The sequence below is a fragment of the Oncorhynchus clarkii genome, chromosome 9 (assembly GCF_045791955.1).
Source record: "Oncorhynchus clarkii lewisi isolate Uvic-CL-2024 chromosome 9, UVic_Ocla_1.0, whole genome shotgun sequence".
NCBI lineage: Eukaryota > Metazoa > Chordata > Actinopteri > Salmoniformes > Salmonidae > Oncorhynchus > Oncorhynchus clarkii.
The window spans coordinates 43,446,839-43,463,098 of record NC_092155.1 but is presented as its reverse complement, the minus strand read 5'-3'; positions in this window follow the sequence as shown (position 1 = coordinate 43,463,098).

The following is a 16,260-nucleotide window of genomic DNA, read 5'->3' as shown; positions in this document are numbered from 1 at the left end:
CCCCCGTGTGTGTATGCGCATATGCATGTGTGTGTGTGTGTAACCGTGCACGCCCCGTGTGTGTATGCGCATATGCATGTGTTTGTGCTGCTGGTGTTCATATACGTGCTTAGAGCGTTCACGGTTCGAGCGGGAGGCCATGGTTGTGTCTGTGTTCAGCGGGTTTCTGACGAGCCGGGTCTGTGAGGTGACCGTTCATTCAGTACTTCCCGTGGAGGAGGGTTGCTCCGAGGTTGGAGGTCGGAGGTCAGACCCAATAGTGCTTCAGTACAGGATTTTCCCGGCTGGAGAGATGTGCGGTGTGTGTGAGTAGAATGAGGAATAGAAGAGTGGAACTCTGGAGACATGAAATAGTGTTGTTGGGATTAGTGTTTGGAATCATGTAGAAATGTGTGAGTTATTATGTGTGTGGTAAAGAGTGTTAGTGTGTATTATCTGCATAATGCGTACATCCTGTAATCTACAGGGCTTTCGGAAAGTATTCAGACCCCTTGACTTTTTCCACATTTTGCTACGTTTGCTACTATTAAATCGTTTTTTTCTCTCATCAATCTACACACAATACCCCATAATGACAAAGCAAAAACAGTTTTTTAAAAACTTTTTTGCAGAATAAAAACTGAAATATGACATTTACATAAGAATGCAGACCCTTTACTCAGTACTTTGTTAAAGCACCTTTGGCAGCGATTACAGCCTTGTTTCTTCCTGGGTATGACGCTACAAGCTTGGCACCTGTATTTGGGGAGTTTCTCCCAATCTTCTCTGCAGATCCTCTCAAGCTCTGTAAGGTTGGATGGGGAGCATCGCTGCACAGCTATTTTCAAGTCTCCCCAGAGATGTTCTATCGGGTTCAAGTCCGGGCTCTGGCTGGGCCACTCGACATTCAGAGACTTGTCCCGAAGCCACTCCTGCGTTGTCTTGGCTCTGTGCTTAGGGTTGTTGCCCTGTTGGAAGGTGAACCTATGCCCCAGTCTGAGGTCCTGAGTGCACTGGAGCAGGTTTTCATTAAGGATCTCTCTGTACTTTTCTCTGTTCATCTTTCCCGTCGATCCTGACTAGTCTCCCAGTCCCTGCCGCTGAAAAACACCCTCACGGCATGATGCTGCCACCACCATGCTTTACCGCAGGGATGGTATTGGCCAGGTGATGAGTGGTGCCTGGTTTCCTCCAGACGGGACACTTGGCATTCAGGCCAAAGAGTTGTTTCTGTTTCTGAGCTCTACGGACAATTCCTTCAACCTCATGGCTTAGTTTTTGCTCTGACATGCACTGTCAACTGTGGGACCTTATATAGACATGTACAGTGCCTTGCGAAAGTATTCGGCCCCCTTGAACTTTGCGACCTTTTGCCACATTTCAGGCTTCAAACATAAAGATATAAAACTGTATTTTTTTGTGAAGAATCAACAACAAGTGGGACACAATCATGAAGTGGAACAACATTTATTGGATATTTCAAACTTTTTTAACAAATCAAAAACTGAAAAATTGGGCGTGCAAAATTATTCAGCCCCCTTAAGTTAATACTTTGTAGCGCCACCTTTTGCTGCGATTACAGCTGTAAGTCGCTTGGGGTATGTCTCTATCAGTTTTGCACATCGAGAGACAGAATTTTTTTCCCATTCCTCCTTGCAAAACAGCTCGAGCTCAGTGAGGTTGGATGGAGAGCATTTGTGAACAGCAGTTTTCAGTTCTTTCCACAGATTCTCGATTGGATTCAGGTCTGGACTTTGACTTGGCCATTCTAACACCTGGATATGTTTATTTTTGAACCATTCCATTGTAGATTTTGCTTTATGTTTTGGATCATTGTCTTGTTGGAAGACAAATCTCCGTCCCAGTCTCAGGTCTTTTGCAGACTCCATCAGGTTTTCTTCCAGAATGGTCCTGTATTTGGCTCCATCCATCTTCCCATCAATTTTAACCATCTTCCCTGTCCCTGCTGAAGAAAAGCAGGCCCAAACCATGATGCTGCCACCACCATGTTTGACAGTGGGAATGGTGCGTTCAGGGTGATGAGCTGTGTTGCTTTTACGCCAAACATAACGTCTTGCATTGTTGCCAAAAAGTTCAATTTTGGTTTCATCTGACCAGAGCACCTTCTTCCACATGTTTGGTGTGTCTCTATCTTTAAGAAATTGCTTTCTTCTTGCCACTCTTCCATAAAGGCCAGATTTGTGCAATATTCTACTGATTGTTGTCCTATGGACAGAGTCTCCCACCTCAGCTGTAGATCTCTGCAGTTCATCCAGAGTGATCATGGGCCTCTTGGCTGCATCTCTGATCAGTCTTCTCCTTGTATGAGCTGAAAGTTTAGAGGGACGGCCAGGTCTTGGTAGATTTGCAGTGGTCTGATACTCCTTCCATTTCAATATTATCGCTTGCACAGTGCTCCTTGGGATGTTTAAAGCTTGGGAAATCTTTTTGTATCCAAATCCGGCTTTAAACTTCTTCACAACAGTATCTCGGACCTGCCTGGTGTTTTCCTTGTTCTTCATGATGCTCTCTGCGCTTTTGACGGACCTCTGAGACTATCACAGTGCAGGTGCATTTATACGGAGACTTGATTACACACAGGTGGATTGTATTTATCATCATTAGTCATTTAGGTCAACATTGGATCATTCAGAGATCCTCACTGAACTTCTGGAGAGAGTTTGCTGCACTGAAAGTAAAGGGGCTGAATAATTTTGCACGCCCAATTTTTCAGTTTTTGATTTGTTCAAAAGTTTGAAATATCCAATAAATGTCGTTCCACTTCATGATTGTGTCCCACTTGTTGTTGATTCTTCACAAAATAATACAGTTTTATATCTTTATGTTTGAAGCCTGAAATGTGGCAAAAGGTCGCAAAGTTCAAGGGGGCCAAATACTTTCGCAAGGCACTGTATATTCCTTTCCAAATCATGTCCAATCAATTGAATTTACCACAGGACTCCAATCAAGTTGTAGAAACATCTCAAAGATGATCAATGGAAACAGGATGCACCTAAGCTCAATTTTGAGTCTCATAGCAAAGGGTCTGAATACTTATGTAAATAATGTATGTATTTTTAAATGTGCACAAATTAAAATAAAAAATAAAAACTGCTTTCGCTTTGTCATTATGGGGTAGTGTGTGGACACTTTGTGTGTGTGTGTGTGGAATGCTGAAGAGGGGAGCATTTGTTTATGTTCCTGGAAGATGACAAAAGCCCTCCCCCCACCTCCCTCCCAACCGGCCCCTCTCTTTCCCCCTCAGCCGGGGCCTCTTTAACTTTTCTCCTCCCGCTCTGTTTACTCTAAAGGGGCACCATTGATTTACATCCACCACTGTGCACAGAGCTGAGAACTCTACCACCCAACCATACTTCATATGAGAATGAGGACCTAGGCTATATGGGGACATTGCCCATCCCAAAGTTTGTGATGATGTTCATAAAATCTTGATCACCCTCACCTTTTGAAAGTGTTCTCTTCTCTTGTTCTGTTTAACTCGACAGATGTAGGATCTTAATTTGACCACCCTGTTGCAGGAGAGCTTTCCCGCAGTGTAGGACATATTAAACGTGTCGTGTGTTTGACGTTTGAAAAGGCTTCTTAAGCTTGTAATTTTCACTTCGAAATTTCAGGCTTGATTTTCCCTTACAAAGAATCGATCAACCCCTACAGAAAGGTCCAACAATGATAATCAACATAATAATTCACATTTCCTGTTGCTGCAGGATTATTTTCCTGCTGTAGAAAACTGGCAAAAATTAAGATTCTACATCTGTAAATGTGTCCGGATCGAGCCTGACATTAATAAAATATTGGACCACCTGGCAGATCTTTTAGCATATACTGTTCCTCAGTCACAGACCCAGCTAGACTGTCTTTATAAATACCTATTTTATAAATAGACGACTGAGATTCTACATTGAGCTTTAACATGGTGGTGATGTGAAACATTTAGCAGACAGTGGGCTCTGTTATGTACAGAGACATTTTTTTTGTGGGCATTGTTGGGCTTTTACCTGGTGTGTTTGACAGTCTCCGTGTGTCTGAGGGTGTGTGTGTATGTGTGGTTTGAGAGGGGAAGGGTTCGTGTGTGTGTGTGTGTGTTCGTGTGTGCTCTGCCCGTGTCAGCGTCTTTACAGTCCTGGGGCTCTGCTTGGTGACAACTTTAAACGGTTGGACGATCGATGTGAAAACAGAAACTTCTGGTCTTGGTATGTGGTTAGTGTGATCTTCAAAGGCTTACTAAACCCCATATAAATGTACACACACAGTAAGGGACACACAATTTTCACATGCACACACAACTGTCCAAGAATATACTGCGTAAAGTCAGTCTGTGTGTACGTGTGTGTACGTGTGTGTATGTTTGTGTGTGTGTGTGTTCGTGAGTGGCTCACGCAGAGCTGCTCAATATGTGTAAGACGGAAAGAGAGAAAGCTCATCTCTCTGTAATTATGGCTGTGGATGGAGGTTTAAGTGTGTATAGTGGATTTCTACTGCTGCATCTCTGAGGGGGACTGAGGGTTAATGAGCGCAGAGAGATACTGTACTGGCTCTGTTGAAGGCCAGGCATGCAGCACAAAGATAGCTTTACAGGAGCCCTAATACACACACACACACACACACACGCAACCGCAATATTGGTATGATTACTTATAAAGCTGAGCAAACGTTCTCTCATTTGAAAACGTCTGTGTCAGGTTGTGGCCTCAGCAGTTTTGTGGTGTCAGCATAGCTGCTCATTATTCAGGAAGAACATTCACTAAGGTCTAATAGCGTACAAACATGGCCTGGCACACCTAACCGTACTGGGTTTATATGAGGGAGGAGGAGTGAGCCTGCCTGCCTGCCTGGGGGTGGTTACCAATAGCACTTAATGGATTATTCAAACAGAGCTTCCATCGGGTGCTAAAATGTCTGTGGCCGTGAGGCATAGTTTCAGGTCGTTACATAGTGTACATCACATTACCACAGTACAGGCATCCTCTGACGGACGAGGAGATGCATCCACGTTAGGTGCAATCTGTGGAATCAAGCAACGGTCTTATGTAGGTAATCGTACTATTAAAATAACATCCCAATAAAGGACATGTATTTACACTGTTGCAGAAAGTATACATTATTTTGTCTGTTACTGAGGAAATGGCAAGGTCGTTGTTGTAGCAGTACATGTCTGTGAGGACATCGGTAGTGGCGCTTGTGTGATAGTACTCTGTTGTTTTGTACTCCTCTTGCGCACACTAGGCTGGCCAGGGAGAGGGGGGGGGGGGAGTGAGACAGACAGAGAGACAGAGACCGTGAGAAAGAGAGTGAGAAAGAGAGTGAGAGAGGGGGGGGGGGGGGGGAGAGTGCGAAAGAGACAGACAGAGGGGGAGGGAGAGTGAGAAAGAGACAGACAGAGGGGGAGGGAGAGTGAGAAAGAGAAGAGGGAGACAGAGACCGTGAGAAAGAGAGTGAGAAAGAGACAGAGAGAGAGAGGGGGGGAAGAGTGAAACAGACAGAGAGAGGGGGGGGGGTGAGAGAGAGAGAGAGGGGGGGGTGAGAAAGAGAAGAGGGAGACAGAGACCGTGAGAAAGAGAGTGAGAAAGAGACAGAGAGAGAGAGAGAGAGGCAGTGCTCTGACAGTTTTACTGACCACATTGAATTTGAGGAGCCAGGCAGAGACAGAAAAGGGCAAGAGGAATGAGCAGGGTGCCAGTCTTCATGACAAATCACTCAGTCCCCAATGGTGTCCTCGGGGACACATAGCACTCCCATTGGTCCACACAAATAGAAGAAAGTCGCTCTTTCTCGCTCTAACCCTCTCTCATGTATCTCTTTCACTCTCCCTCTCTCTCTCTCTCTCTCTCGTTTGCTCTTTCTCTCTTGCGTTCTCTCTCTCTCTCTCTCTCTCTCTCACCCTCTCGTGTATCTCTCTCTCTTTCTCTCACCCTCTCTCGTGTATCTCTCTCTCTCTCTTTATCTCTCTCTCTCTCTCTCTTTATCTCTCTCTCTCTCACCCTCTCTCGTGTATATCTCTCTCTCTCTCTCTCTCTCTCTCTCTCTCTCTCTCTCTCTATTAGGTCAGTGACAGAAGTGGCACAGTGAAAGAGAACGAGGAATCTGGCTCTAGGTGGTGTTTTAAAGAGCTGAAATGTAAATACAGAGTCCCTGGTCTGGCTAATCACTTGAAAGCATCTCACTAATGTGTCCTGGCCTGCATCATCGGCTCATCTGCTATCCCTTAGACCTGCAGACGTCCCTCACCAAGCATAGTACCGTGCCATGACTCGGCTCGTGTCCTGAAGCATCCAAACAATTAAGCAATAAGGCCTGAGGAGGTGTGGTATATGGCCAATATACCACGGCTAAGGGCTATTCTTACACGCGACACAACGCAGAGTGCCTGGACACAACCCTTAGCCGCGGTATATTGGCCATATATCACAAACCCCAGAGGTGCCGTATTGCTATTAGAAACGGTTTACCAACCTAATTAGAGCAGTAAAAAGAAATGTTTCATCATACCTGTCGTATATGCAGTGGCGGATTTTGACATAGGCGACATGGGAACCCGCCCGGGGCAGCATCTTGCCGGGGGCGACACAGGGCACCAGCACAAAATATATATATTTTCGCCCAGGGAGCCATACAAGCTAGAACCGCCACTGCATATACGATCTGATATACCACGGCTTTCAGCCTATCAGCATTCAGGGCTCGAACCACCTAGTTTATAACATACAATATAGCACAGGAGTTATGTAAAAATGCAAGACATTTTTATCTCAGTGGCTCTTGTTGTTTTTTTGTGTTTACTGTTGTCTTCCATTCTGGTACAACACGTCTGTACGGTTATCTGATTAGGGAGCTCTAGGCTACTGCACACCAGTGATGGCACATCAGCCAAGTTCACATTGACTCCTACTCTGTCTCTGTCTCTCTCTCTGTGTCTCTCTCTGTCTCTCTCTCTCTCTCTCTCTCTCTTTGTCTCTCTCTGTCCTTCTCTGTCTCTGTCTCTCTGTCTCTCTCTCTCTCCACTTTGACTCGCACTGGTCCCTTTCTCCATTATTGTGGTTGTGATTTGGAGTTGCCACGGTTCCCTGAGTCTGTTTTCATCTGCGTTATCAGTGGAGGGAAACACACACCCTTCCTCGGTTTAGATGGCCACAGCCTTAAACCAGCCAACAAACACCTCTGTTTTTCAGATTTGTTTTTCTTCAGTATGTGAGGGCAAGCCTGAGAGAAAGGAGTTTGATTTCCTGGCATTGCGCTCAATTTCACTTTTAATTGAAGGAGGCCCATTGCCTGCATCCTGCTTTTGTGTGGGATCCGGTCCAGGCCCTTTTCATGTCCGTATACGATCCAATCTGGGACAGTCATCACAGTGGCTTGACTGACCCAGGGATAGACACAAGCAATAGGAGTGCTGATCTAGGATCAGTTTGACATTTTAGGTTGTAATGAATGTGATTACATAGACGGGGGCCGGCGGGGCTGATCCTAGATCAGCACTCCTACTCTGAGACCCTTTATGAATACGGGCCCTGAAGACGGAGAGTGGCCAGACTGGACATGGAGCTCCACACTATATGGATGGGAAAGTTTACCCCAGACACCAATACACATAAGTAGAATATACACTAGCCACTTATCACCATAGTATGACATGGAAGAAAACAATTGAAGAATTGCTCAGATGAGCTGTTCCATTGGTTGCACATATTGATTGATATCTGATTGTTACGTTCGGCAGGGGAAATGTATTAATGCAGTCTTGATGGTCACATGCCTATTTCCAAAGCCTAATCATTGCATTGCTGCTTTATCACAGCCAATCAAACCATTAGAGTGTTCATGCATAGTATAGTGGGCCTGTGCCTTATGCATGGGAAATAGAGAGGAGGGGGTAGTTAAAAAGTTAACCCCTGTCCAGGAGCCACTCACCCCACTGATTGGTGTGAGGGGGATTTGGGCCCCCTAATCAAAGGGCTACGCAGACACCTCTTTTATGCTGCTGCCACTCTCTGTTTATAATCTATGCATAGTCACTTTAACTCTACCTACATGCACATATTACCTCAATTACCTCAACTAGCCGGTGCCCCCGCACATTGACTGTATATCGGTACCCCCTGTATATAACCTCGCTATTGTTATTTTACTGCTGCTGTTTAATTATTTGTTACTTTTATTTTCTATTTTCCATTTTTTACTTATCTATTTTTTAATGAACTCTTAATTTGTTTTATGTTTAATCTTAACTTTTTAAAGCATTGCTTGTAAGTAAGTTAGTAAGAATACTGTTGTATTCGGCGCATGTGACAAATAACATTTGATTCGATTTGGCCCCCAGTTTATGTAGTGTGCAGTGTGCGTTCCCTGTCTGAGTTTTGCTTATGCAGGCGTTTTTCTCGGAGCAGGCCGTAGCCCTTTCCTGCCGTCAAAGGACCTAGTGGTCTCATGGGTAGAATGTTGTTCACATTTTTCAGAAGTTCATCATTAATAAACATTGTTTCAAAAACTCAGCCGAAAACCCGTGTTTCTATGACAAACGGTTTTGTTATATTTCAGTCTTCTGTGATGTATATAACGTGTAATATTGTGATGCAAACACAAAATTGAATACATTTTTTTCAAGCCTATAAATATGTGTGTGAGGTGTATACTTCTGTCTCAAGGTAGATTTGTTTGACTACCAAGAAACACTCTATGTGACCTTGATTTAGCCCACTGCAGTAAAAGGTTAAACAGATGAGGGTTATGGGATTTGGGATCTCGGGGCCTTGAATCTATATCTCTCTCTCGCTCTCTCGCTCGCTCGCTCTCTTTCTCTCAATCACTCCCCCTTTCTCTATCGCTCTTTCCCCTCCTCTACAAATTTTGAAAAAATGAGCTTATTGTGACCCAGCTGCCACCCTTCGAAGGGGACTTTTAAGATCACCCCTCCTTTGGGGTTGAGAAATTATTTATATTTTCCATATTTACATACAGGAATTCCTCAATAAATGGGTGGAAATGAAACCTAAAGGGGGTAGGATCTGTGTCTTCCCTATTGGGAAGGAGGGGAGGGTGGAGGAAGAGGAGGAGTACACTCTTAGAAAAAAAGGTGCTATCTAAAACCAAATAGGGTTCTCCTATGGGGAAAGCTATAGAACCCTTTTGGAACCCTTTTTTTCTCAGAGTGTAGAGAGATAAGGAGTCGAACCATGCTGGTTTGTCTACCCTCATCTTCCCTGATATGGGAGAGCATAGCGATGGTACTTACAAGACCGAGAGCCAGGTTGAGATGAGCCCTTTCCCTCCCTCTCCACCTTGACCTACTTCAACACATATTGAGGACACTCTCAGGCATCAGTTCTGTATCTCAGCCCAGAGTGCCTGACCCTGCAGATCTCCTGACACGGCAGTAACAACAGCAGCAGGCAGAACAAAACATTGGTGCTTACAGACGTCTGTAAATCTATGCACGGATCCGTGTAAAGTCCTTGGGCTAAATTGTCTGTTTAATTTAAGTCCACCTTATTCATTACCTGCGATAATCTTTCTTACGATGATCTCCCTCGCTTCTCCACATTGACCTCCCGACACGGCCACTTTATTTTGTTCTACAATGTTCTCTATTGTACAGTATAAGAGCATCAACGCAGTGAGTAACAGAATGGTGAACTTACTAAATGACTAGAGTTTGACTGTGATATTAGGCTTCTTCTTGTGTAAATATTTTCCGTCTGGATTTGAATGATTTGTGCATCAGGTGAATGTTTAGTTGGTGAGGTGGAGGGGTGGGAGACAGATACTGGGGAGATAGTAGGACAGAGGTGAGGAGGTATTAAATACATTTTTTTCTCTAAATCATTTCTGGGAAACAATTCATTACAGGGATTGTTTTAAATTAAAACGGTTAAAAATTAAGAAAAAAATAGCTTCTTAGAGAGGAGCAATTTCTCAAGTGGAAATTAGCTAGAACTGGCTGAGAGTGGTCTGAATGGGGAGGAGAAAAACTGAAAACGAGAGCCTCTTTACACTTTTCGTAAAAAAATACCACCGGCTACACATATTGCTCAAATGCAAACTTGCATACTTGCTCCTTCTCGACCACTACCTCCGACACTCGGCCGACAGTTGCCCCTCTTGAAGCAGGGCAGTGTAAACAGAGCTGTCTTGTTGAGCCAACACTCCTGCATTATAAAGGCTAACAACAGAGCAATCTTTTTGAAACAGCTGAAATGTATAGACATTTTCCAAATGTCTAGTTTTGTTTACGTGAATTCAACTTCAAATCAACCACAAATGTCACCATGTCATTGGATTTATGTAGGTTAAAAGTTGGGTGGGGAGAAGAAGCATTTCCTTATGTTGATGAGTTTTTGCAAATCCAATCAGTTCTCCACGTTGACTAAATGTCATCAAATTAGATTTTTTTGTTGTTGAAATGACCCCGAAACAACGTTGATTCGGACAGTTTTTTCCCCCCCAGTGGGTTGTTTTATTGAGTTTTTACCTGAAATTGCAGTAACAGCTTGTAACATTCTGATGTTTTTTGCAGTAGCTGCCAGCTGCACTGAGCCTCGTAAAACTACGGAAGCCCATGCCTACCACCAATGTAGATCATACTAATGGGACATGTTTTTTTCACTTGTAACATTGTGTGGTGATTTCAGAGTTGGCACTACAGGTGGTGGAGGAAAATAGTCTTCCTGGGGCTGTCACGTTCGTCGTAGTGAGACGACCAAGGTGCAGCGTGAATTGAATACATGTTACATTTTAATGAAGACGGACACTAAACAAACTACAAAAACAACAAAACGAACGTGAAGCTATACTACAAACGTGCAGACACAGGCAACTAGACATAGACAAAGACAATAACCCACCAAATACCCAAAAGAAGATGGCTGCCTAAATATGGTTCCCAATCAGAGACAAAGAACCCATCTAGGCAACCATAGACATATATAAACCTATATGATAAACAACCCCATAAACCTACAAAACCCCTAGACAGTATAAAAACACATACATCACCCATGTCACACCCTGACCTAACCAAAACAATAAAGAAAACAAAGAATACTCAGGTCAGGGCGTGACAGTACCCCCCCACAAAGGTGCGGACTCCGGCCGCAAAACCTAATCTAAAGGGGAGGGTCCGGGTGGGCCTTTCTCACGGCGGCGTTTCGGGTGCAGGACGTGGACCCCGATCTACCTCAGTCTTGGCCCACTTAGGTGGCGCCTCTGGAGCGGGGACCCTCGCAGCGGACCCCGGACTGAAGATCATCGTAGAGGGCGTCACTGGACTGAGGAGCGGCTCTGGCAGCTCCGGACAGGAGGGATATTCCAGCATCGCAGGCGTGACAGGCGGCATCGGCAGCTCCTGGTTGGCTGACGGCTCTGGCGGCTCCTGGCTGGCTGACGGCTCTGGCGGCTCCTGGCTGGCTGACGGCTCTGGCGGCTCCTGGCTGGCTGACGGCTCTGGAGGCTCCTGGCTGGCTGACGGCTCTGGCGGCTCCTGGCTGGCTGACGGCTCTGGCGGCTCCTGGCTGGCTGATGGCTGTGGCGGCTCTTGGCTGGCTGACGGCTCTGGCAGCTCAGGACAGGAGGGAGACTCTGACGGATCCGGACTGCGACCCGTCGTGGTAGGTTCCGGACTGCGACCCGTCGTGGTAGGTTCCAGACTGCGACCCGTCGTGGTAGGTTCCGGACTGCGACCTGTCGTGGTAGGTTCCGGACTGCGGCCCGTCGTAGGAGGTTCCGGTCTGCGGCCCGTCGTAGGAGGTTCCGGACTGCGACCCGTCGTAGGAGGTTCCGGACTGCGACCCGTCGTAGGAGGTTCCGGTCTGCGGCCCGTCGTAGGAGGTTCCGGACTGTAGACTGTTGCTGGACGCTCTGGACTGGGTACTGTTGCCAGACGCTCTGGACTGGGGACTGTAGCCGGAGGGCACGCACCTCAGGGCGAGTGCGGGAAGAAGGAACAGGGCGTACTGGACTGCCGAGTCGCACTATAGGCCTGGTGCGTGGTGCCGGCACTGGAGGTACCAGGCTGGAGACACGCACCTCAGGGCGAGTGCGGGGAGGAGGAACAGGGCGTACAGGGCTCTGGAGACGCACAGGAAGCCTGGTGCGTGGTGTTGGCACTGGTGGTACTGGGCTGGGGACACGCACCTCAGGGCGAGTGCAGGGAGCAGGCACAGGACGTACTAGGCTGTGGAGGCGTACTGGAGGTCTGGAGTGTAAAGCTGACACAACCCGTCCTGGCTGGATGCTCATTCTAGCCCGGCCAATGCGAGGAGCTGGAATATAGCGCACCGGGCTAGAAATGCACACTGGAGACACCGTGCACATCTCTGCATAACACGTGAAAAAAATTATTGGGGCTGCATCTCGGGTTTCCGTGCTATCTGTGTACCCTTCTATCTTCGCCGTTCCTCCATTCTCCTGTCTCCCTCCTCGCACTGTTCCAAAGAATCCCATGCAGGCTCTTGCACTCTCCCTGGATCGATCGACCAACTCTGAATCTCCTCCCAGGTTGTTACCCATTCGTCCTTCTCCCGGGTCCATTTCTCCATTAAGCGCTGTTCCTCCCAATCACGCTGCTTGGTCCGTTTAAGGTGGGTTATTCTGTCACGTTCGTCGTAGTGAGAAGACCAAGGTGCAGTGTGAATTGAATACATGTTCAATTTTAATGAAGACGGACACTAAACAAACTACAAAAACAACAAAACGAACGTGAAGCTATACTACAAACGTGCAGACACAGGCAACTATTATTATTATCTAATTATCTAACTACATAGATAATAACCAAGGAAATACCCAAAGAAGATGGCTGCCTAAATATGGTTCCCAATCAGAGACAACGATAAACACCTGCCTCTAATTAAGAACCAGGCAACCATAGACATATAACACCTAGATGATAAACAACCCCATGAACCTACAAAACCCCTAGACAGTACAAAAACACATACATCACCCATGAAACACCCTGACCTAACCAAAACAAGAATACTCAGGTCAGGGCGTGACAGGGGCACAGAGTCTTTCCTGATCTGGTATTAGCCGAGGTTAATTCCTTAACCTAGGTGTAGGGTATGACATGGTAATAAATCAAATGTTAAACACAGTTTTATATGGGCTAAGATGGGACCAGATTATTTTTCTAATCAGGTCATATGGTTTTAAATCTCCTGGCACTAGGGAGGATGAAAACCTTAAAAACCCTTTACACAGACAAAGACACAACAACTGCGATTAGGCAATAAAACTGACAGGGCTGAGCTCGCTGTACGCAGGGTTGCATCGTGTAGGCCAGGGGTGTCAAACTCATTCCGTGGAGGGTCTAGTGTCTGCAGGTCTTTGTCATTGGTATCATTGGTTAATTCTAAAATATTAAAATAGCATACATGTATGCTATTTTAATATATGAGAATTAACCAATGATATCAGGCCACACCCGGCCATGATTACAGACACCTGAGTGTCTTTTGACGTGATATAAATGAGTCATCCCTCGGTTTTTGTCATTATACCCTGATGAAGGCAGCTTTTCTGTCGAAACGTTGGACATAAATATTTTTTGCATCTGAGCTCCTAGAGCGTGCGGCTCTCCTTTATTTTTGAATTGATAAAAATGTAACCTGGTGTGTTGTAACGTTGTAAGTTAAGCCTACTGTACTTTTATATTCGTATGAGAGGGTCAATCATTCATTTTTGTTCAGCTAATGCAACTTGATGAAGACATGCTGTTAGCAACTTTGGGCTTTTGTCTTGAAGCTAAAAGGTAATGAGCGTAGCCTACAGTCGAGAAAAAAAAACCTTTGTCTGCACATGCATGTAAATTGATGCATTATTCAAGAGTGTAACATGGTTTGGTTGAATTATCCATTAGTGTAATATGTTTCAGAAGAAAAGCTTGTCATTGTTGAGTAGTTTGTGCTTATTGGCTAGTGGCTACGGTGACTTTTGCGATCAGTTTGAGCTGAGGATCAAGAATGCCGCCTAGAAATCACTTTCGCCACTGCGCTCTTCAGATTCTACTTCATATCTCATAGTGGGAATAGAGTCCTAGCTGTTATTGGCAGAGAGGTTTGGAACTTTCTTATTCGTCTATTAACCATTGTCACCCGGCAGGCCAAAACCTAATCCCATCAAAACAGGTCTGTCTTTTCAAACAAATCTTACACTAAAATGGCATTATCATAATTTTCTAAATGTCACAGCATTATTCCAACCTCATAGTGTGGAAGTATATATAAAACACAGAAAATCACATTTTTGAACACACTGAGCATTTAACTACTGTAAAGTTGTTGACACATGTCCTGGACTGATGAGGTAAGTGTGTGTGTGCGCTCGTGTGTGCATGCTCCCATGTGTGCGCGTGTGTGTGTGTGTGTGTTTGTTTGCGAGCACGCATGTGTCTGCGTGTGCACGGCGAGGGCGGCGCCAGGTCCGTTGGAATGCACCCAAGTGTGAAATGAAATGCATTATGGGCCTGCCAGGCAGCTTGGTGCTGTGGGAAGAGTCCCTCTGGCAACACTCGTGGCAGACTTCCCTCTTTTTTTTCACTCCCTCTCTTTATACATCTTTTATTATATAGTTATATGGCACTTTTTCTTCTTTCCAATCCAATCCCTCTCTGCTTTCTCTCTCTCTGGTATCTGTATCTCACTTTACTTTGATGAATTTGAAGAGAGTTTGAAAGGTGACAGTCTCTCCATGACTGGGGATGCTTCACTGACCAAAATTAAAGTCTAAAATGAAACATGAGATAATAATGGACTTATCTATTTTTGTGATTCATCTCATAGGGTATATTTGTGCTAAATGTTTTAACTCCCTTGACAAGTTCTAAATATAAAGAGGTATAAACATCTAACTTGTGTTACATAAGATGTGAACCCAGTCCCCTAGGACACCTAATGGCCATGAACTGTGTAGCCATTTTAAAAGAGCTGCTCCATTACATAATGACACCGTGATTTATTTCACCCTCTGATGATAGTGTCACCTCTACCCAAACAGGATGTCTTGCTTTGTTTTTAAATGTCGCTGTGGTGAGGTCATTTCCTGTCTGTCCACCAGCCAGTCGGCCGGCCGGCGACATTCAAACCCACACTTGTTTTGTTTTAAAAGGAAGACAGGTCGGAGAGAAAGAGAGAAAAAAGAAACTCAAATCCCAGATGTTTCCAAGAACGTGTAGCCAACAGGATCATGCGCCGCCCCTCTAACCCCTCCCCCTCCCCCTTCCCCAAAACCCCCATAACCCCCGAACGTCAGTTACCCTCTGATGACATCACAGTCAAGTGTAACTAATCAGAGGACAGAGAGCAGCAGCCTGTGTGAGACAGACACAGTGGCGGCCACAGGCGGACTCTCGTGTCTATTTTAGTACATTAGAACACTAGAGGACACAAACAACAAGACGCTACTGTATGTGATGGACACACAGCCGAGAACCATGTTGCATATTCACTGCAGAAAACCTCTATCTCTTTCTCTCTCCTCTCTCACTCCTCAATGTATTCCCCCCCCCCCCCCCCCCACTACCTTCTCCTCCTCTGGCTTCTCTCCCTCCCCTCTTCTCTCTCTTTCTCACTGCCTTCCCGGCGTTTGATCATTTCTCGCTGCAGCTGCCCAGTCAGCTCAGAGAATGCGTACAGGGACAGCTGGGCTGCAGAGAAAGACAGAGTGAAAGAAAGTAAGAAAGAGAGAGAGAGAGGGGAAGAGAGAAAGGACACAGAGAGAGAGAGACCGCAATTTCTCTCCCAAATACCACCATCTCTCACAAATACCATACCCACAACCAATTTATTGTATTGTTATTTCAAGAATAATATAACAAAAACTATATATAATATTTTTTTTCAAACAAACATTTATTTGTGAACTATATGACAAACAGGAGGCAATGAGATCTCAGCTGAACGGGCTACATAGTTGGAATCCCCCCCCCACCCCCAAAACCCCCTAAAAATCCACTCAAAATCACTTTTAATTTATTTTTCTCTTCCTTTCATTTCCTTTTTCAAAACGAGTATGTACAAATAAATGTTCACGTGTCTCTAGAAAGGGGAGAGCGCTACATACTTCAACAGTCAGCTCAGCGCTACTGTAGTCATTCAGCTTTATTCTCTACGCGAGGATAGAAAGAGTACAAATTATACCTCAATGTATTCTTTTCAAGTTACAATACGTGTGATTATTTTTGTTGTTGTTTCGTTTTCAGTCATTGCATTCTTCTTTTCCCAAGAGTCAATGTATTAAAAAGAAAGAAAATATATCAAGCGAATATAC